The sequence below is a fragment of the Gavialis gangeticus genome, unplaced genomic scaffold (genome assembly GCF_001723915.1).
Source record: "Gavialis gangeticus isolate Ggan-Ray unplaced genomic scaffold, GavGan_comp1, whole genome shotgun sequence".
NCBI lineage: Eukaryota > Metazoa > Chordata > Crocodylia > Gavialidae > Gavialis > Gavialis gangeticus.
The window spans coordinates 178,093,942-178,117,599 of record NW_017728992.1 but is presented as its reverse complement, the minus strand read 5'-3'; the positions used below and the strand labels follow the sequence as shown (position 1 = coordinate 178,117,599).

At 38.6% G+C, this 23,658-nt stretch overlaps 1 protein-coding gene across 5 annotated transcripts in view; it reads left to right on the top strand.

Annotated features, from left to right (window-relative positions):
- TRPS1 (transcriptional repressor GATA binding 1) overlaps nt 1–23,658 on the top strand; it is a 340,381-nt gene that overhangs the window by 738 nt on the left and 315,985 nt on the right. The window contains exon 1 of one of the 5 annotated variants that reach the window (XM_019528087.1): nt 17–134. The exons of the other annotated variants lie outside the window; for them this stretch is intronic. The gene's annotated coding sequence lies outside the window, so the exon portion shown is untranslated. Of the gene's footprint in view, nt 1–16; nt 135–23,658 lie in introns of those variants that run through there. 5 annotated transcript variants of the gene reach the window in all.

Below are 23,658 nucleotides of genomic sequence, written 5' to 3'. Positions count from 1 at the left end.
ATGAGCTGCAGTCACCCAGTCCTTGCTGCTGCTGCTGCTGCTGCTGCTGCTGCTGCTGCTGTTGTTGTTGTTGCTGCTGGAAGTTTTTACTGGGAATCATGACAAGCGGGGCACAGAGACCAGCATGAAGAGTAGTAAGTTTGGGACCAACTTTTGCTTTTGGGGGGAAGAGCAAGCCCTGGTCACACCGGGGGGGTGGGGGGGGAGAAGGCGACATGGTGGTGGTGGATTTTTTTTTCCTCTTTGAAATCAGAGCAGAGAGAGAGACGGAAAACTTTTCCTCTTAAAGGCAAAGTTGTGCTCTCAGAGCGCAGTCCCATGCTGAGCCCTGCCATGGTTGCCATAACTTTGTCTCCTTCCTCACTCCCCCCCACCCCCTTCCTTGTGTTTTCCACTAGGGATCTGTTTGTCTGACAGCCTTTTTTTTTTTAGTCTAGGACTCGATGAATGGGGCTGAGGGCAGGCTGGCTGCATCTAAGGAGGGGGAGTGTGATGCTGGGGGGGTGTCATTTGTGGCTTGGTAAAAAGCTGCGGTGTCCAGGAAAGGTGGGATCTGGTGGGCTCTGCACCGCTCGGTTGGGTCCCCGTCCCTGGTCCCTGGCAAGGGGAGATGGGGAAAGGCCATGAAAATCCACATGGACTTTCCAGAAAGACCCACAAAGTTGTAGGATGCTGGCAGCGACCGGGGGCTATTTTTCAGCTTTGTGACTTGAGCAGCGCACGAAGCAGAACCTCTCATTGACATTTGGGGAAGTTTGATTAATGTTTTGGCGCGGGGGGTTAATAGAAAAATAAGGTGTATTTTAATCAACCAGGACTTCGGTATGTTTTCTGTTTCTGAGGTCACAGAGGGGCCCATTAACTTAAAAAATATCAGGTCACTATTCCAGACACCAATGTCAAGGCTCTGAAGTGCGTTGACTGAAAAATGTGGGGCCAAGTCATGAGTTAAAGTCCATCTTCTGTTCCTCCACAAGTGCAAGGACACTATGTGGTGAGAACAGAGTATGTGTGAGCAAGCGACAGATGCAAAGGGACCCATCACAGAGGACGCAAGATATGTATGCTCCTTGGGGCTTGGCCCATATCGACTTTGTACAGCACCTAGCATCTTGTGGATGCTACGTGTAATAAACAATACTTTCAAATGAGCCTGGTTTTCATTTAATCCATTTCATTACAACTATAAAGGAGCCATCAAACTCTTTGCCATTCAGGCAGCTTTTTTCAACTACGCAATTGAAACCTATGGATCTTGATGGCATCATGTTACTTTCCTGTTGGTTTTAGGAAAAGTTGATCATTGAGAAAACTGCCAGAGTTAAAATGCAAGGGGCAGCAAAGGAAAGTAGTGGTAAGAGCCAGTTTCTGACGTGGACAAAATGAGGATAAAAGTTACAGTATTCTTTCTGAGCTCCAGACAGTGTTTTCCTCATGTTCGCAATACGTACATTAGGTTAGAGAGCTCTGTCAGATATTCCACCAGAGTGACATTTAAAAAAAAACAAAAAACAAACTCCAAAAGAGTGAGGATTTTTTTAAAGTACTGTGGGTCTATGAGTAAATACAGGGCTTGTTTGAGAACATCAACTATTTCCTGTAAATTGTGATGCTGACAAGACTGTCTGGAAATGATATCAACACTTTGGAAGATTTTTTTTTTTCAACTACCGAGTGAAAGTTTGTTAATAACATAGTTGATCCAAATAAGTGGAACACTTTAAAAAAAAAAAAAAAAAAAAGGAAGGGGAAAGTCTTCCTTCCTTTTTCTTTTTAAAAGTTACATATAGATATAGTTTTTTGATAAACTGTAAGTTGGTCAGTAAGTTTCATAGTTACTCATAATGTAGTTGATAAGTGCACCCATACTCACGTACAAATTAAAGCCTAAAATATTTACGACATCAAGATATTATGTTTTATATTTAAAAGGAGGAGGAAATTCACATATGAAGGCAACGCTCATATCATAATCTGTCCTGCTGTTTCAGAATATCATGGTTTTATGGCATGTTATAACTTCAGCCTGCTTGATACTAGTTGCATATAGGTAGGCGCAACAAAGTAAAATAAAGACAAAGTTGCATCAGCTTTTAAGTTAGTTCCCCCCCTCCCCCCCGCTTTCTTTCCACCCCACCTTGTCAAGCTGTAAATCAGACCTCAGTATTATTTGGAGATTTTGTGTGAGAGCATGATTGAATTATTTTACCTTCTGATTATGGTAATAAAGAAAAATCAAAGTGATGTTGAAAATCTGTGAGATCTGAGGATTCTTTGGCTTGGCTAGTAAGTTCACTGTTAAGATTTAGCCTAGTTTCCCATATTATTTTTCCATAGATTAAATGATAACTTTCAGCATTATTGTAGGATACGTTGTGAGTTTAAGAGTAGAGTACATTCTGTGTTATTTTATAGATGTTCATAGTAAGGATTTGTATCGACCACATTTTATGTATCATTCTTAATGTACTTTCATTGTATACTCTATTGCCAGGCATGCTGTCAATGTGTGGGGAAGAATAATACATTCAAATATGAAATGAATAATAAAAAAAGTTTAAAATCTTGTAAGGTGGAGTTTCTGCCTAAGTGCAGTGATTTCTTAGTATTTCTTAAATCTTAGTATTTCATCCATGTTATATATTTAATACTAATCGGCACATGCTTTGCATGCTCCCTGCATGTGAAAGAGCTAAAAATAATATTACTACAAATATTTAAAATTTGAATTGAAAACACGACTTCAGGTATTTATTTAATCGCTTGCCCTTTACCTGAAACATTTGTCCTAACTTTAGAGTGTGTGTGTGTGTGTGTGTGTGTGTGTATGTACATGTATGTGTGCTTTTGAAGAATATATATGTCTCTTATTAACCCATGACAATATTTTAATGTAACAGTAGTAATGGAAACATTCTCTGATCTCAACTTCAGCTATACTAGCAGTATTGCTGTAATAAGAGTTTGGGGGTAGCACCAAATATAACATTGTGAGAGTTTTGTGTTAAAAAATATTTAACTGTAAAGGTTGGAAATCTGACAACCCTTTTTGTTAAGTGAAGGTAAAGTGGAAATAAATTACTTTTCTAATACTGTTTCACTTAAAACAAACTTGTCACCTTCTAATAAAAGTATTGGCCCTGAACAGAAATGTACTCTGATTAAGATACTCTGCTAGTGTGTAAAAGGAATCCATTCATTCAGTAGACTGACAACTTTCCAGTTGGTGTTTGCCCTTGCTTAATTTAGTTTCCTCAGCACAACTAAGTGAGGTAGTCTGGATCTGTTTTTGGCAGTCTTGGGCAACTATAAATGCAGACCTTTCTGCCCAAATATATTACACTTCACAGGTCAAAATGTAATTGATAAAAAATAAGGCAGGTATATCGGATGTTAAGGAGGAAATGTTTCAAAGGGTCATTGTTTTTCTTTCTGAGACTTTCTTTAAGTTCTTGGATAATAAGGTAACATTGCTATTTTCAGATATTGATGATTAATACTGAAAACTGCCGAGTCTGCACCCATCTGCTATATAAATACCATTGCCTGTTGATCTTTGGATGCATTAATTACAGTATATCTTGGTTACGGTCTTACTATTTTTGTCTGTCCATAAAATAACTAAAAGTACCCTTTCCAGTCCTCCCAGAGAAGGAAGAGAATGGCTTTTTTTAGCAGTGTCATAGATCATGGCATTCCCTTCCACATAGTGGGACAACACAGTTTTGATTTAGGTTTTGATAGAAAGATCTGTGCCCAAAATGAGAATATTCTAATTACTTTAAGGAGACTTTTAAATTCAGTTTAGTGTATGAAAAAGAGCTCTGTAGGAAAAGATATTTCTAAGCATTGATTTTTTTTTTTGATGTTGTGTTTTTGCTAAAATGTATGAGAGACGTCAGATGATGCGACGCACCAAAGTGCAGTTTTATGTAGATAGTTTTTTGCAGGAACAAGACATCTAGTAATACTTTTCTTGTCACATTTGCCATTGTGTTTAATCATTATAGAGGCCACCAAAACTGAACTACTAGCTAGCTGTATATTTGCCCAGAATATAAGGGGGGAAAAAAAACCTTTTAAAGTAACATTGTAGTACACTAGTGTTTTTTGTCTTCTGGATCAAAGTTCAAAATAGACAAGGAGCAATGGTGGATTAAATATGTTGCTCTCAATTTAGTCCCTAGTGGACATTTTGTCGCATCTCAAAAGCACCACACAGTTGAACACCATATGATGTGCTGTCTGCAGTCAGAGGAAGCCCTCCTGCATTGGCATCACAAGGGTTAGAGCACTGGCGGAGGTGAACTGGCAGAGTTGTATGAAAGAAATCTTGTTTAATGACTTGGGCTTTACACAGTTTCTATCGTATTGATTTCTTATGTTCTGGGGTCCTTAAAGTTCCCCTTAAAATCTAAAAGCAACAACGCTCATTGTAAAAAAGCAAAAAAAAGCATGTAAGATTTAACAGGAAATGCTAATCTTTCTATCAACTTGTTTTTATAATGATCATATAGAATTTTTTTAGAGAATTATATTCTCCTGCTGCAGAACTGTATAGGAAATCTATAGAAAGAATATAATTCTGTATTAACTTCTGTAGCTTTTTAAACGATGCCTATAGGATATTTCTGTAGAAGCCTGTTGGTTCCGTCCCATTAAATACTGTCGAACTTTTCTCATGCTGAGAGTGAGGGGATATAAAAATTAAGAAGGAATTATCTGAGCCTAAACTTTGAATCAGCAAACTTAGTCTTAGTAGTTACGTTTTGATTTCTAAGCTGTAATTGACACACATGATGTTTTTATACGCATTGTGTTTTTCAAAGCTCAGGTCAACTGTTTTTCTCTTAAATTTATTCAAAAATAAGTCATTTAAAAAATGTTACTAGCCCTTTAAAAACCTGCAATAAATGCTTTACAAGTGGCTAGACACCTTCCCTGGTGGTTTAATTTATACAAGCAGGAAACTTTCTCTCCTTCTCTTTCTCTCTCTCTTTCTTGTTTTCTTTAAACCAACTGACGTAATGCCAAACTTTGCTTTAAAAGAACAGACAGAAGTAATTGGTAGCTTTTAACTTTTAATAATGTTCTGGATTGGTTTTAGTGGCCAAACTGCCATTTTTTTAAAAAATTCAAGAAAAAACGGGCTTGTGGCCTGAGGAAGAAAGGCCCTGTTGATGCAGTTATTTTTATTCTTGTTTTTCAATCTGTTATTAAAAATCTTTCCTGCTGAGCTCTGCTGGATTTCTCCAATTGCTCTTTGTGATGGCTGGTGCATTTCAGGTTACGGTAACTTAAACTGTTTTCTGAAATATTTTTTTTTCCCATGGGCCTTTTGAGATGCATTATCCCTTTTTTCCCCCTCTTTTGGAGAGATGATTTGTTTTGGTATAGATGGAATTAATAAGCTAAATGTATCTGTTGTGACAGATCAGGGAATATTTATTTTATTAAAGTAAGAACATTTTACACCTGTTAGTCAAGGTCTGATTTGAGGCATAATAATTGTCCATTGGAGAAAAGACGAGAGTATCCTATCTCAGTCAGGATTCCTCCCCCTTATACTTTAAAACCAAACACAATTTTAAATGACTGTCTAGCATGCAATCATCTCTAGCAAACTAAAACTATTGACTTTAATCTTCTTACATTAGATACATAAAACAGAACAGAAGAAAAGAAAATACAAGCCATACTATACAATTTCTTTTCTTTCTTTCTTTTTCTTTTCTTTTCTTTTGAATATACTCAGGTTTTAATAATTTTCTGACTGTTTCTTTATTACCTTTCTACCTCTTGCTGGGCTTTTGCACACACACAGGACTTTCACCATAGAAAGACAAAGTTAGGCAATAGACTTCTTGACAAAATTTACGTCAGTGCGACTTCATAAGTTGGCAAGTTGGGGAATCTTTCAAAGACAAAGTCGGCTTTGCCAGTTTTTCCTTCCTTTAGGGGAGACACTCCACCCAGTACCCCACCCAACGTGAAGAGTTATAATTCGGTGGCACCACTTAAAATGTCAGTCCTCCCTGGGATCTTATCCCCAGACTGTCTTGTCTAAATCTTAACGTTTAATCTGAAATTCAGTCTGGTGAAGTAATAGCTCATCTTTGTAAGCACTTTTTGGGCCTGATCCTACAATTATTATTCATGAAAAAATTCATTGACGTCAACGGGACTTTTGCCTCTATAAGGGTTAAAGGATTAGCTTTCCTTCGTGTGTGTGCGCGCGTGTGTGTGTGCGCACGTATTCTTACAAATTCGAGATGTTTTAGAACTGTAATATACATTGTCTTCTGTAAATGATAGCTACTTTTGTGTTAAAATTGTATTTTGTCAAATTAAAATCTGACTTTCAAATTGGTCTCTATATATATTATTTAGGAAAAGAAAAGAGATATTTTATATACAAAGAGATATATAAAATATCTCTATTCTTTGTCCTAATGGGGAAAAAAAAGAAGTATATTCTTGCCTACATCTTTGTGCCTACAATAACTGCTGACTTATTTAGATTGTCGTGAAACTAGATTTCTATCCTATGTCAACATGTATTTTTACAGGTATATCTTACTCTGTCTTGATTTTATTTTGAGTTTACATGTATCACTTACAGTTCCTAGGGTTTTTTTCCTCCCTTTAAGTTTAATGAGGCTGAAATTTGTCAAAGTAGGGAAGAAAATGATGACTGTGAAAATATTTTTTGTAAAAGGTTTATGGGTGGCATTTGTATCTCTGTTCTTTTTCTTATACCAGTATTTTTGGTATACTTGTGTGGCTAGAAAAAATGCGTTGAAAATGATGCAAAAATCATCAATTGTGCTAATGTTCCTTTACACGATTTACTTAAACAATATGCTTCAGTTTTGCCTCAAACCATTTCTAACCACTTCTGGTCCAAGAATCTACCAGTTCTGGGTTCCTGGGAGATTAAGCCTGACAGTTTCTATTATATAATGAACAGCAGTATTGTTTGAACAAAGGTAACATATTTTGATTTGTGTACTTTTTTTGGCAGTTGGCACTAGTGTAGCTCTAAAATGAGAGGTGACCTAACAGTGTAAATATCTGATTATGCTTCAAATGTACAGTATAGATGTAATGTGTTTAAATCACTGGATCCATCTATCTATATTATGTATAATATATGTGTGTGTCTATATACAAAGCCCCAAATGGTGCGTTCTGCTATCTGTAGCTTTCGAATGTGTATCCGTTGGGTATTCCCGACCTACTTTAGAAAGACTGCAAGTCTGAAATACTTAGAAAAGTAAATGTGTTGCTTGGCTGCTCCAAAAAAAATTCAGGCACCTTGCAAACTGCTTTTTGAAGCATCTGTGGCTTTATCGGTATTCATTTTTAAAAAAGAATTCTTAATTGATCTTGTGAAGGAACAGTGGACTTGAAACTAATGTTATGTATCATTTAAAAGCACCCTGTGCAGTCACAGTATGATATTTTTTGGAAGCAAGGAGAACTGAATTCTTTTTTTAGAAGATTCCCAGCAACACCAAAACATGAAGCCGTTGAACTTGCTCCTAACTGTGTCTTTGCCATATGATGCACAGTACCATAGTTTTGTATACAGGCAAAGCCATACAGCAGATGAAAAGTTGCTTCATTAGTTCGGTTAGTAAAAAAAGAAAAATATATTTTTTTTCTTCAGCTTTTGAATCCAGATCTCTGCAAGTAGCTTGTTTTCCTATTTTCTTTCTCATTGTTGAGATTTACAGAGTACTCCCATCAGACAGGCTCAGGCTGTAGTTGTATACTATAAAATCAAAATACAGAGCATGCTGATCAGTGTCAGACCTAAATAGACATGTGTGCTCCCTCTCCCCCCCCGCACCAAAAAAATAAATAAAATAAACCAAATGCATTCCCTGTCCCAGCCCCCGCAGGCAAAAGCCTGTGAAAATAGATTAGTCTTACTGTGTGCCCTGAAGGTCAACAGTCTCTGGCTCTCTTAGACAAATGGGTGAAGTGAATTCCTGAGCTGAAGGGCCTATCCTCCATGCATCCTGGCACTAAACTGGGGATGCTCAGATATATGGGCTGTTAGCAAGATATGCCACATCTAATTTCAGTTGTCATAATGTTGCCTAAAGGAAAGAGGCAGTCTCTTAGGTAGCCAGGGTCTGAGAGTGTGCTGTATGCACTATACTTATACTGTGGAATGCCTCATAATCCAAAATTCATGTCACCTAATTTTTACTGATAGGAAATAAGTACCCTTTCATGAAAGTCATTAGAAGTAAACTATGATTTGTATGTGTCATGAAGCAGTGTAATATAAATGGATTAATTTAATCCCATAGATGCTGGTTGAGCATACCATAGGAATGTAAGTAATTTTGTAGCATTAAGATCACATTTCCTGTCGTATGGAAAAAAAAGTTAGATCAAAAGTTATCAACAATATGTGTCTGAGTCATAGCATCTTGCTACAAACAAAACACCCACCCCATGTACAGCCAAAAATGCTTCCGACTCAGTTTGCTGACATTCAGTTCACATGCACCTGTATGCATGTGTCCATATATATACGATGTGCGTGTGTGTGTGTGGTATGTATCTCAACATACACTGTGTGTGTGACACACACACACACACACACACACACACACACACACACACACTGTACATGAAGATATGCATATGTACGTATTTATGCATCTCAGTGGTACATTGAGACACATATATGATATGTATCTCAATGATACATAAAAATGGAGTATATTTTTCCTAAGTTACTATCAAGTAGTAACAGCCAAACAAGAAAAAGAACTCTAAGTATCCGTGGAGCTTTTTTTGCTTTCCGACTGGTCCTCTTTATTTTTTTCCTGTGCAAGGAATGATTGAAAATCTCTTAGATTAAGAAAATGTGAGGTCTGGTTCATATTTTGGTATGATCCAAATATGCAGTTCATTATGCACCTTATTTACATCCAGTCAGGTTGTGCCCCTTTCAGTCTGGGTATCACACTGGCCCATGTGAGATTTTTCTCTCTCTTTTCCCCTTGCTGTCTGTTATTTTCTACATTTGTCTTGGGCTTTCTCTCGTATCTGCTTTTCTTTGGCCTTCATATATATATATACACACACACACAATGCATGTGTTCTAAAATATAAGTGTAAATTAAACTCCACCTGTGTTGCATAATTTTTACAAAAACACTAGTGTTTGTATTGTTACTTCTGAGCCTTTAGTGAGTTTAAAGTATTTAATGTGACTTAATGAGGGTTCCAATTCTGCTTCTGACGCAGAGACTAATGAAGGAAAAGTAGAACAAATTTGAAAACCAGGTTTTACTTGTGGTTAGTTTTGTGATGTCATCAAACTCAGGGTATTACAAGCTCTGGAAAAGCTTACAAATCTAGGCAAGGGTCCATTTTGCATTACCACTATTAAGTTGTTTACAACACCAACACAGCTAATGAGAAAGCAAAAAAAAGTGTAACAATTTTGGGGGGTTGTTTTGGTTTGACTTTCTCAATGTAAATGAATGATTTCATGAAAGTGAATCTAATGGATTTGGTCAGAAAACCTCAGGGATTGAAATGGAACAAAAGACTAAATGAATTCTTTGACTTTGGGCCTGAATCTCTGCCCACAGACACCAAAAGCAAAAGGCTCCAATGAGAGGACTTATGAAAGGTTTATACTTGTTATATTGCATTTCATGAACCCTGCTGCTTAAAGACCAACCTTGCAAATTCTTGAAGATGCTTATGGTGCTTACTGCCATCAGAAATCTCTGAAATCACACTGATGATCCATTGTAAGTCCTCCATCCTGAATTTTGGCTAGTCTGCATATAGCAGTCTGCCTATAGATCACAGTTCAAGACTGGGCCTTAGTGTTCCCAAGATTTGGCTTTTTATTGAGGGGATATCTCATCAGCTTTGAATCTGTTTGATTCCAAAATTGGAATTAAAATCAGGAAAAAATAGTCTTATGAACTGCACCGGCTTTTGAGGCCTCCTGTTGAGTTCCTTAATATTTTCTTCTTCTTGTCTTCCTTTTTAAAGATTTATTTTTCTGACTCCAAACTATTCTATGAAAGGGTCATATGAGGAACAGCAAAAAGTTCCTAAAGTGCAAGGCCTACTCTCAGATACCTGTGAGCCAGACCTTGTGCCTTCCTGGAGCCTGACTGAATCCTAACCTGTATTAGATTTAATGATGGGTGAAGAGAAGCAGTGAATAGGGCCTTTGGCAAAGGAGGCATTTGATATGATAAACCGAAATATTACCGAATGGTCTGTTTCTCTCTGACAAACTTAGTAATTTTGGGCATTTGTAACACTAGCAAATTAACAAAATCAGTCAGAAATGCGATTTTTTTTTTTTTTTTTTTTCAAGTTGATGTTGCCTCTTTGAAATGTAGGTGTGTTGTCATTCTAATTCCTGATAGCCAGGAGAGAGAGCGAGGGAGAGAGAGCAAGTGTGTATGTATCGCGGGAGAGGATTTTTAATCAATTGTTACTTTCTTGTACTTGGCTGTAGCTAGATTACTCTAATAAATTAACTTAGTATAGTAAATGAAATCTTTCGGAATTGGATGCTTTTAACTGCTCTTCTTGAGTACCTTGGAAACATCAAAAAAGAGGGTAAGTCAAAAGTAATTCTTTTGTGAGTGTGTTGGGGTTGTTTTTGTTTGTTTTTTGTTTGTTTTTTTAGATTTTATATTTTGGTAGTTCAGCAAACATGTGCATGTTCTGGAAAATATTTCTCATAAATGGAAGGTCCCAGGTGATAGGTATTAGCTGGTCTAATAATGACATATAAACCTGATCGCCAAATACTGTTTTCTGTAATTTTCAAACTAAAGGCAAGCTAAGAATTATTGGATCTTAGGTGTCTCATTAGTACAGATTCATTTAGTGATCACGGTCATGTCAGATGAACTTCCGTAAGAGGTGCATTGTGATATTGCCTTAGCTGAGGAACAATTAAAATTAATTTGTTTGGTATTTTATTGTTCTTCTTTAATTTCCTTCAGTTCTTTAGTAATTTCTCAGTTTCATTTCTGAAGGCAACAGTTACATTTTATGTGTGTAAATATCTTTCTTAATGAAAACATCCTGTTGGCTATACTGAGCTATATAGCTTGTTGATTTTACCTGTCTACGTAGGACCTCAATGCAATTTTGAATGAAAGGCATTTAAAAAAAATATTTTTTATTTCTTAAGACTTGTGAAAAGTGGTTAGTTGTGAGTGGGAAGGAACTTAAAAAATACTTAAGGGGAGAAGTCTGAGGCACTTGTGGAATTTATTTTAGTGGGTAGAAGGAAACTCACGGTTAAACAAGTTTTACCTTCTTGGGGTTTTAGAATTTATTGCCTCAAAGACATGTGTCTGGTTAGAAAGGGAACTAAGATACTGGAAAATCAGTTGTGACATGAAGAACTATTATGGTATATAAATATATTTTATTCATTTTTTTTTTTTTCCAGAAAATGGTGACTTCTTTTGTCATGTCACAAGGAATTTGAGATGAAACCTTACCAGAGTAGAACTGCCATAAAAATAACACTCGTCAGCCTTAGCTCTCTGCAGCACACTACAGTACATAATAGTTTTCACTTTGCTACTATTCTGCTTTCATTCAGGAATAAAGCTGGAGTGGCTTGACTTCAGCATTAAAACAGCACTGGTTTTCCTTGGAAAATGCCTGAAACATGGGGGAGGGAAGGAGAGAGAGAGATTGAGAGAGACAGAGAAGAGGTTCTGACCACTGGATTATGGATGTTATAATGCCATTTATTATAGGATACTGTATAAAAATTACATTGGGACTAAAGTTCCTGTGGATCACCATGCAATGTTTATTACCATTTTCCTGCGTTTTCCCTAGTTAGGATCTAATCCTTCAGTGTCTTGAATAGCTTGGAGTTAAGAATTTTCCCAGAGACTAAATCTTTGCCAGCAACAAAATTCCCCTTCCTTTCTCCTAACGTTTCACAGAATGTGAGGGTTTTGATCTGGAAGTAAAAGGGAATCAGTGGGAAGAGGGGACACTGGGGCACATCTGTACTGTAAGTAATATTTATTGATCATTGTTTGCTGTCTAGGAGATTACTGCAATTGAGTTTCTATGAAGAAGAAACTCATACGTAGGAAATGTATTGAGAGGAAATTGTGTATAATTTGGATAGGGCTGGAAGCTTTTGTTGTAACATACTTCTGGCAAAAGGTTAAGCCATTTTCAGTTGCCGTGTTCCAACTGAACCCAGTTTTACTAGTAGTGCATTTGATCCTTGATAGTGCTTGAAATGCTTAATGATATCTTATTCCAAAGATAAATGCTTAGACCAAATATTCATGCAATTCAAAAGTTTGTTCTGGGTAGGAGACAGGCAAAATTAGATAAACAGCTTATCCTTTAAATTCATACTCTTTTTTTTTTTTTTAATCAGTCAAACTTTTATTATTTCACATGCTTTGCTTAAAACAGGGCTTTCACCAATGCTATCAAAGTCCACAATATTGTATTTCTGACTTGGGCAAAACTCCTGTTAGTTTCACAGGGAGATTTTTCCTGAGCACAGGTTGTTGTATTGCTTTCTATGTGGATAGTGAACTCATTTGGTCCCCTGTATCTGATTGGGGACTAACTGTACTGAATTCTTTGTTTCTCTTCGGAGATACTGTATGACTCTGTCTGGTATTTCAAGTGTAAGTGACCTACACGAACTGTCATATTAAAACTGGCAGTTAAGGAAAGGGAAAGAATGAAACCTCTAACCTAAACATTTGGAAAAGCAAGATACAAAACCCAGCAGGGCTTGCTCAGTAGATCTTTGGCTATCATCTTTTCATGATAGAATACACATGTAGAAAAAAACACAGAAGTTAATGTTTACTTTTTGGATACTTTATCATCAGGCAAAGAGAACTGACAGTTTCATGGTTAAGCGCCTAAAGTTGTTTTTGGCTTTACAATTGTTGAGTTAATCACTGCAAAGTTAACTAACATTTGTAGCTTTTAAGTATTTTTCTTTTGTTTATCATGAAAGGAAGATGTTTCCTTATACCTGGCTAAGTAACTGTTCTCACATCAGCTGCTAAAAGCATGCTCTTCAACTTTTGCTCTCAAATTAGCCTAGGCATCATTTTTAATTACGCTGTGCATTTATTGATCAATTTATTTGTAGCTTTCTTAGCCATTTGGCAGATTTGGCAGATGCATTCTAAAATGTTGCTCTTTTTCCTTGTTTCTTATTTGAAAATATTGTGCCCTTAAATATTTGTTTATAAGCTGTATTCATGTTGCTGTCTTCTATGGCCCACTTTCAGAGTGGCTTTTTGAGGTGGAAGTCCGTCAGAATTCCCTGATTCCAGCAAGTGGTTTTTTTACCAAATGTTAGAGATGTCCAAAACAATGCCTCGTGTGTGGAAAAGATTTCCCCTTTGCAGCACGCAATGCAATCTGATCTGGAAGAATTATAGGATACTCTGTTCTTGGTTTTTTTTTTCTTTTTTTTTTTAAAGCTGGGTGGAAGGAGAGGGAAAAAAAAACAGTTCAGTTTATCTCCAACCTTTTCATAAGACTTTGGTGTGGAATATACAAAACCAACACATTCATCAGCAAATCTGTAAGGTTTTTTAAAATTTTTTTTTATGGCTGCTCAAAAATCTTTAAAGCGGCAAAGTATATAGAACCTAGTAGCTCTCAGAATAACAGATTAACACATTTCCCGTGGAAAGAAGTGGTCTTTTAATTATAAAACACTGTTACTTTAAAAAAAAGCCTTGAAATTGATAATCCCACCAAGTATGTGGAGTAAGTCTATTGTAATAGGAAAGGAGACTAACATTTTTATCTAAAGCTGTAAAAATATGGGAGCTTTGTTTCCGAGGGTTTGGATTAGTTTTCCTTAGAATATGTAGGCTATTTTAGATGTATTTTACAATCTGTACCTTTTAACGTATTGATTTTTTTTTTTTAATGCCAGTGTTTTATTTCAACTCTTAAACACAGGTTGTAATCTGGGAACTTTTCACAACGAATAAAAGAAATGCCCAGATACTGTATATTTAACATAAATAACAATTCCGTGCATTGTATGGAATCGCTGCTTGGGACATAATTTATCTTTGGGTGCACATATATTGTGTTTGGAAATTATGATCGTCCTAATGAAACACGTATGCTGTTTACTAGCTTAACCCACTCAGGGTGCTATATAAATAGTATTGAAATACACTCTTGAGAAGTGTTATCGTCATATGCCAATTTACAAAGTTCCCCCTATGCTGTCTTAGGCACATACAATTGCCTGCATTTCATCTTATTAACTTCCTAAGTATACTGTACCTATTGTTTCTCTGTAATTTGTATCCATAAGGATGCATATTGCAAGCCTAAAGTTCAGGGTCATATTTATACAGCATTCAGCAACATGTCATCATACAGTCTTTTAAAATACAGGCAGTCTTTTTCAGTTCTTTTCCCCTGCATACCCTTAGGTGAGCGAAATGAGCTGTGTGTCATTCTCAAATTCAGCCTTCACATCCCTGGAGAGAGACAGGGAAGACAGGTCTTTCGCTATTTCCTGACAGGGAATTTAGTACATTGTCACTGAGTGTTTCCAAGGCAGGTCCATGACTATTAAACCTAAAATACGAGGCTCTTTAATTCTCCTTACCCAAAGTACCAAGGCTCCCAGTCCTAAACTTGGGTACTTTATTTGGGCAGGCATCTGCCCATACATTGTCCATTCCCCTGTTGTATTTGCTTGCATGCATTCATGGCAGCACATTTCTAAATCTGCATTGCCGGATGCCCACTTTAGCTGATATTCAGTTTCCAATTCTGGAACTGGAACACTTTCAAGTGTGTGGTCTAAATCCACAGCTACTTTTAGGGCCCTATCCAGCAGAAAGTGGCTTCTCGGGCTGCTGACTCACAGAAACCTTAGCAGCCTCTTGGACTATATGTTGATGGAGGCAGCTCTCGGGTCTAAGGGGTGCTTCTCCCCTGATAGTGGCTCCATAATGCTGAATTAGGTATTACCCAACCAGCTGAGATTGCTGCCCTCCTCCGGGCACTCAGGGGATCTGCTGGTACCAATTATCATGCGTCTTGTAGGAACCTGGAATCTGGGAATGGTAGGGGGAATAAGCTGAGCTCATGATCTGTAGATAAATACTGGAACAGGTGACTAGCTATTCCATGCCTAGAGTAGCAAGAGCTATCCCAATCTGGTTAGCAGATGAGAAGACTACAGCAACTGGTGGCATGCAAGAGATAGGAACCTTCTTTGAAAGAACTTTCTTTTTCACCTCTTACAACAGTTTCACATTTCTCAGACAAGTAATGCTATAAGGCTTTTTTTTGGTGTTTACTTTTGTTATGTTTAAATCTGTGTAAATCAGCCAAATTTTTTAGGTTGGCACACGATACAATTAGTACCCAGGACCCTCCAAGGCTTGCTTGGTTTAGAAGTCTACAGAGAGTTTTATTTATTTATTTATTTATTTTTGCTGGATCCAACTCTTAATGAGCAAAACAGTCTTCTATATGCTTTTTAGTTTTTGATAGGCAACAAGTAAAAATTATATTTTGCACAAACTACTCAGGCTTTCATGTACTTACGAGAAAAGTAATACTTATCAGTCTAAATGTTATTAAGTATAAAGGTACTACCGATTAAAACTTTGAAATTTTTGTTTTCAAAGCATGACAAATTATTTTATTTCGATACTTTCATTGTACGTCGTTGTCCTTCAGGACTGCTGAAGATCACCTACTCTGGCATGAGATCACTAGTGTGTCTGTTTTTCCAGTAGTGTTTTATCTGTTCACTTTTTTTCCACTTCAGTATGTAGAAAAACACAGATTTACTGCATATGCATATTCTGTAGGGCAGAGGCGTAACAGGGTATTTCCACGATTTCAGTGCACGGGGCTGGGCTGGTTGCTAGTGGCAGCTGTGTGACCAGTCACCAGCTGTGGTGAAAGCTATTATTGCTTCTCCAATTTCCAAAAGTGGTGCCTGGTGCTGTTGTCCTGGTTGTTCCTTTCCCCTGCTTTCCCATGTACTTATTCTTCTGCTTTAAGGAAATATCTAAAGAAGTATGCAGTTTGTCTAGGTTGTATGGTCCTCTCCAAACCTTTCCTGTCAGGGCTGGTAGTTTTCTTTCCTATCTGCAGAACCGACTCTCGACAAACCACAATTCAGACCCACTCGGAAGGATAACTTGTGTCATTCTGTAGTGCCTTTTGGAGGATCTCGATGTACTGTACAAGTAATAATTTTCTGTCACAGCAGAAGATTAAGTGATGTTATACTGTAGCACAGATGCATAATCCAAGGCATGAGAATCTAAATGACTTGTGCCAGGTCAGCAAGCCAATGGCAAAGTTGGGAAGAGAACTCTGCCTCCAATCCCTCAGTCCCCAGGGCTGGATTAACCCTTTAGTGGGCTGTAGGCAAACAAACTCATGGGCCCTGGGTCACTTGAGACTCGCCTCCTGCTAAGGTTACTATATTTTTGGTTCCAAAAAAGAAGACACTTGTCACGCAGAGGGAGGAGGTACATGGCTGTTGGGGGGGGCAGTGATATGGCAGTGTCCTGCCCCTGTCCATTTTGTTGGCCCTCACTACCAAGCCACAGCCCCCTGTTCCCACCAGCCCTGCCCTTCCCAGGTTCATTTGCCTGCAAGGTTCCTTTACCCTGTGAGCATAGGCACCAGCCCCGGTGCTGCCAGGCCAGACACGCAGCTTCCTGCTCCCTCCTCGCCTCCTCCCCCTTCCCCTGCTGGAGGGGCATGTGCCTCCCCTGCCCTGCTGCAGCCTGGGACCCGCCCCCCACCACACACAGACAACCCCTGTCCCCAGGGACTTAGTTGCATCCAGCTGCTGGGCTGCTCTCCCCTCCCCTGCCTGGCTACATGCCAACCACGTGTGCGCGCCCTGCCTCCCATCACCCTGCTTCCATCCCCAAGCAGCTCCTCCAAAATCCCAGACTTTGATCATATTTTAAAAAACTGCCCAGAAAGAGATCAGAGAATCTAAAAAGAGGACATGTCTGGGAAAACCTGGGAGTATGGTAACCCTCCCCTTCCCAACTCAGTGCTGCTGCCCGCAGGAGTGGGGCTCAGAGCCACTGCTAGGAAGCAATGGCAAGGTCGGCAGAGGGGAGCAAAAGGGAAGGGAGGAAGTTGGGGCTCACGCTGCCACTGCGGAGGGAAGGCTTGCTCCCTCCCCCCACGGCTCAGGGCCTTGGGCATGTGCCTAGTTTGCCTGTGCATTAATCTGGCCCTGCCAGCCCCTGGTTGTAACCAGATAAAAATTGCCCCAGTGTTGTTTTCTTTCCCCCCCCCCCTCAGTTTCCTCTATATTCTGTTTTTTTGCTGCTCCTTCAACTTTTCATGGCTTGGTCTGGGCAGGTCTCTGTGGACTGCCTCTGGTGTGCAAGGACAGGTGGGTGCAAGTAACTGAGTGATTTTTATTCCAGACAATAAAAAGGTCAAAGACTGGGAACAGACTTGGCATCTACTATTAAGCTTCCTTTCCTCCCCCTCCCACAACTCTCTCCTCTCTTGCTCATTTTCTAGTGATCCCTTTCAAAATCAGGTGAAAACAGTTGTTAAGTAAATGTGATCCCAATTTCACAGATGATCCTTCTGTCATTGTGCTCAAAGATGAGAACTCTGTAATGCCTCCATACATTTGCTGTATAGTTCAGTGCTGTATCATTGGCTGACTCACTTATTTCATAATAAACAGAACTTCTCAACACTCCCAAGCTCTATAGGCGTAGGCAGTAAGACACCTCATTTCATCCTGATATTTGGATTTTATACCTGGTACTTTGAGGTTCGGCTATCACACTGGTCAGCTTTAAAATGATCCTTTCTATGAGTGTTGTAGTGATGTTTCACTGCATCCGGGGTTATAGAAAGCATTCCACTTTCAGCATTGTGCCATATTACAATTCACTCTCTGAAGAAAACATGCTGTCTTATATTTAATTACCTTGTAGTTATCAAAGCCATAATGCTGGTATGCATAGGAATAGCCTGTAGATCAATAAGAACAGGTGAAAAAATTCTGGAGGATGGAGCTCGCACTGTACAAACACGTTATCAACGCAGTTGCCTTGCACTAATGTATTTGATTTCCCCCCCCTCTGTCTGAAAAGTTTGTTTGAAGTAAACTTAAAAAATACTTGGGGGGGTAAATATTTTGGGGGGAAGTGCTCTTGCTTATATTATTTATTAATAACTAATTATCATGTACATGATCCCATTCCCTGGTGGTTTTCAAAGTGTGTGATCCCATTCCCTGTCTTCAGAGTGCTGTATAAGCAGTAATGTACTATTTGACTTATAATGGACCCTACAAATCCCTTTGTGACTGCCACTGTACCAATAAAGATTCCTTACCTCAGTCTACAAGCAGAGGCCATGATCCTGCAGTCCTACCTGTAAGGGTATGATCTGTGTGCATGCAACACCTCTCAAAATTAGGCCATTTGTTTAGGTGTCTAAATATGGAGTGTAGGTGGCTAAAATTTGACCTCAGTAACTTCCTGAAGCTCTTGCGTTGTATCAGTGACAAGGGGGGATAGAACACAGGAGTCCTACCTTGGTCATTAACTGCTATATAATGTGGTTACATATGACACAAAAAGCCCAGAGGTGAAATTTTATTCTTTGACTCAGGTCACGTGGTTCAGGTTCTCTTTATAATTTATGCAAAATAGCTGTTTAAGTCATTACCAGAATGTAAATCACCCTCATGAACACTACCTTCAAAGTATACACAGGCAGTATGTCTTTGGCTTTCATTTGTGAGATGATTACAACTTGAATTTGTTTTGGGGACTGAGAAGTTGCATCAGTATTTGATACAGCAAATGAATCTATTATGGCAGCTTTATAATGTGATAGACTGAATTTATAGGATAAATATCCTAAAGATGCACTCTCAAAATTGAAATCCAAAATACAGTGAAAGGCGGAAAGGGGGATGAGGTGCAAAGTGCCTCAGTGATTCAAGGCCACTAGGAAATGAAGGCAGAGCTTGCTGCTTTTTTTTAATTTTTTTTTCATCTTCTGACTATGGATGTCACTAAGCAGAGCTGCCCAATACAATATACTCCTCTATGTAAATTTAGTAGGAATTCAGAGCTCCTCTTGCTACGAATGGGAGTTATGGACATACAGGGCTTGTCTACATGAAATGTTTACTGCGCAGTAGACTAATTACCTGGTAATTTACTCCGGAGCAGGAGTAAATACAAATACCTTCATGCCATGGAGTAAAAAACTCCGCAGCAATGCACGTTGTAGACACTGCCTGGTTGGCTTGGGCATGAGGGTGCTTTAGTGCGGGGCCTGCCTGCTGGCTAGCCATGCACTGGAGCACCCTTGTGCCCCATCCAGCCCCTCTGCTGCACGTTGTGCTGCGGGGAGCAGCCCCCTAGTTGGCAGGCTGATTTTCTACCCCCCCTCCCCCTCCCTGGGGCTGCTCCAACCTGGCTCACCATGTTGTGCTCTGAGGATCATGTTCAAACAGTGTGCCTGGGAGCAATAAGCTCCAGCACAAACTGCACCAGAGTTTATTCAAGCTTGTTAATAGGTACACATAGATGTGCCTGCATTTAAGGAAGGAAGAGGCTTGTTAGCCAGCATATTAAGCTTATGTCTATTTTAGCCATCATATCCCCTTAAAAATTCAAGTTATCAAAGTAAGTGTTTTTTTTCTGTACTCTGCAGAGGTGGCTGTGTTTTAGTGATGGGTGGAATTGAAAGATAGTTTTGCAAAGCATATTGGTATCCTTGGATAAAGTGTACCATCTAAAGGTACTCCATAATGTATCCTTTTCATGCCTTTCAGCGTATAATGTGGATTTGTATGTTCCCAGTCATGAATAATGCTCCTGTACTTTAGAATATCCTTTAGTGAATTTTCTTTTACTGCAGTAAGTCATGTGTTTAATATTTGCTTTATAGAAATTTGTGAGCACCAACAGAGACAATAGGTGGCCTTTTTAATTTGATAGCATGTAAAGCATGTCTAGTATGTAGAATGTCCCTCTTTTTATAAATATGTTTAGATCCTCTATGTTGAAACCCTTTTCCACAAATATGTAAGGACACATACTTTTGGTTAAAAAGTGAGTGAGAAAAGATATATCAGTGAAATTCAATAGTGCTGCTAACTCCAGAAAGTCAGCAGTATATCCTCCCTTCACTCAAAGCTAATGTCCCTAAATAATAATTGTTTAATATTGCTATTAAAATAGCTGGAATTAAATTTTTAAGCTCAGTCTAAAAATGTACTCATTCAGGAAGCCTCTACAAGAGTGCTGGGTATTGCTAAAGATGCTGGCAGTTGCCATCTGGTCTGTGTATGCTATTGAAACATCAGTTATCCTGTTTGTTATATCTGTGCAGTGTCCTTTAATGGTGGGAGGAAAAACTTAACTAACACTCAGCAACTGTCAGCACATGTGGAAACAAAACTGGAAGAACAGGGGCATCCCTGCTTCATTGGCAATTTCCTAAGAGCCTGAGCGGCACATCACATTTACGTGTTTGCAGATTGCTGCTGCCTTCATGTTAACTACAGGGACATGGCTAGTAAAGGAGGCAAATCCCAGTATGCCTTGTTTTGTTTTGATTCATGGAGCTTGGCTTTAGATAGGATATAATTCAGGATAGGACACTAGCTGCCAAAGGGCTATACCCGTGCCTTTTAAGCTAGCCACTGTAAAGCTGAATTGTACAGTTTTGTAGGCCATATTTGGTTCATATGTAGACCATTCCTTCACAAGAGGGGATGCCAAATAGATATTTTTTCTGTACAAACCAGTATTAGTCTTTGTTCTCCACTTTCCATTTCTAGGTATTTCAAGTGAAGTGTCCATGGGTTTTTACTTGCAGCATTCCCCGCTCACAGATTCATATGCTTTTAAAAAGATGAGCTGCTTTATACGAGTGCATTACAAGGCCTAAGTTAAACATTCTTTGGTGTGAATCAGGGATGCGAAGAGACTGCTTGGCTGCCTTGGTTTATTGCCCTGTAGAGGGCTGGGTGAATCAGTGCCCTGCACAGAAACCCTTTAGTATTTTTTTTAAACTAGTTTAGCAATGAAAAACCCCAGCTTGTGCCTTTTCAATAGAGATAACTGTTATCTCTTATAAAAGTCTACATAAGTGTAAGTAATTGTCTGAGCTTGGCCCTGTTACGGTAGAAAAGCTGTGATCAGCAAACTCTTATTGTAGTGCGCATGTCAGAGGAAGTTATTGGACGATACGAGGACATGTTAGAGTTAATGCTTGTAGTTTCTGTCTTTCCTATCTTATTTACGCTGCTTTTGTGAGTCCTTTAAAACTTAATGATGTCTTGGGAGGGGAGGGAAATACCACGTTGGTATGTACATTTGAAAGACACGGAGCAAAGCAAGTTTTGCTTGGACTGGATTTAAGAAAAACAGATGTACTTGCTGTATATCAGTCAGACTTCCTTTGTTCAGCATTTAAGTTCCAAATCCATTTCATGAATGAACATAAAAGATAAACTGAGGCCGAGTTTGTTTTAGTGGCCTGGTTCAGTATAAACCAAAGCAAAAAAAGTAAATTCCCTTTTTGATTTCTCCCCACCCTTCAAACCCGTTAAAGAAATATGAATAATTTCTTCTGCAACTAACTCGTGGGTCAAAGCGAGCTGTGCCTTTAATTGAAGTTTGGTGCTCCCCCTTCACCCTCCCACTCCCCTTTGGCTCAGGGCTGAAAAGAATTCTCTGTGTGTGTAGTGTGTGTACAGATGAGAGTCACGTTTGCATTCACATGAACCTCTAAGCCTGCTGAAGCTCTGGTGTGCACTGTGACAGAGCTGTCTGTCTTATCACAGGAAGTGTTGCGGAAAACAGTTGTTCTCTCTTTCTCTTTGCCTGTTTCCCAGAATGTGTTGATTAACGATTCTTCTTGCCTTGATCCGATCATTCAAATGGGGCTCTTATTGAATACAAATTACTGATCATTACCATTTGATTGCAGATTTAATACATCTTTTTTTTTCCCCCTTAAGGCTTTTCTAAATAGATTTAGCATTTAGAATCAACTTGATGGGTTGTTGTCCTCTACTCCCCTCCTCCCCCCTCCTGTTTGTGGTATACAGAACAAAAATCTTTTTCTACTCATGTGAGCAATCTCATTGGAGCATGAAGGGCTTTCCCTGATGACATGACGGTCCCAATTATAATTTCTGGGACACCTGTACAGTGAAATTGGCTCACTTTGGACTTTTACAGGAATAGGATCTGTAAAATTCAGAGACTCTGGCCTGTTGTCTGTAGATAGGACTATAAATTGAATGTCAGGTTTTAGTATAAAATCTAACTTTTCATGAAACAGAAGTAATGGGATGGTTCATGTAACATCTGGTTAGGTGGGTAGCCTGAGTGTATATTTTCGTAGAAACAACTTGAAACAATGACTGTCAAAAAGAAACATGAGTTGTAACAACCCAATATAAGTGATTGTTGACTCACCCTGAAATCTCCTTTTATGAGCTTTTAGAGGTATTTGAACATTGTTTCGGCATTGGATAAAGTGAGGATCTGTTGCTACTTGCTAGTATTGCTGATTGCTGGGTGGATACTGTACATAAGTGTAGTTTCCATAGCCCTGTGCCTACTGTACTCACAGGGTTTTGAGCAGTACTAAGAATGGTGATCCTAAATGCTTTCATTTTCCACCCCCTTTTCATAATATTTCTCCCTCTTTAAACATGACTGAAAGTAATGATAAAACAAAGCAGCTGAAGTGATTTGCAAATGATTTTGTGAAATCAGAACAGGTGTAGTGTTATGTGCTGAACATGCCAAAATGAAGAAGGGGCCTTCATCTTAGATATAAATTTAAATGTCCCAAATTTTCTCCTTCTTTTCCCTCCACTCCACCCTCCCCATTTTTCTTTTTGTACCCACTGGTAAGTCAGGTTCCACTCTTCTGTGATGCCCCAATGTGCATTATAATGTGATTTATCACAGGGGTGATATTACTAGGGGATCCTGCTGGAACTGGAAATGGATGGTAGTGTGATTTTTTTTTTTCTGGTATACGGCATATTAAAAATATTTTGTATCAGTGTGCTATAACTACTTTGCAGAAATATGCCATGTACTAAAATCACTCTACTATTGTAATATACACAAGCAAACAAATAGGAAGGTAGATAAAAATGATCATTCACATTATTTTTGTTTCAATTTTACTATATTTTAATACATTTTTATAATATATAACGCACTTGTTTAAAATTCTGATAAAGTCTATTAAGGCCTGACGTTATTAAACACTATGAAATAAGGTAAAAATTAAGCAGTTTGTGCCTCTTGCCATTTTTTAAAATGAAACTCAACCGTTTCCACTTAACTGGAAGAAATCCCTAATAGCTAGCACCAGAGTTTGCTAAAAAGATGAATTGGCTTTTGACAGTAGTAGTCTCTTCAGCAGGTGGGGAGAGAATATTTTGTTTTGCTCCATATTTTAGGCAGCTTAATGAGGCTAACATAATTTTCCCCAAGTCATCTGATTCTGTGTAATTCATAGTGCATTGCGAAAGGGCAACTTGGTGCTGGGCATTCCCTCTCATGACTGGGGAAAGCATGGGACTTTTGCCCT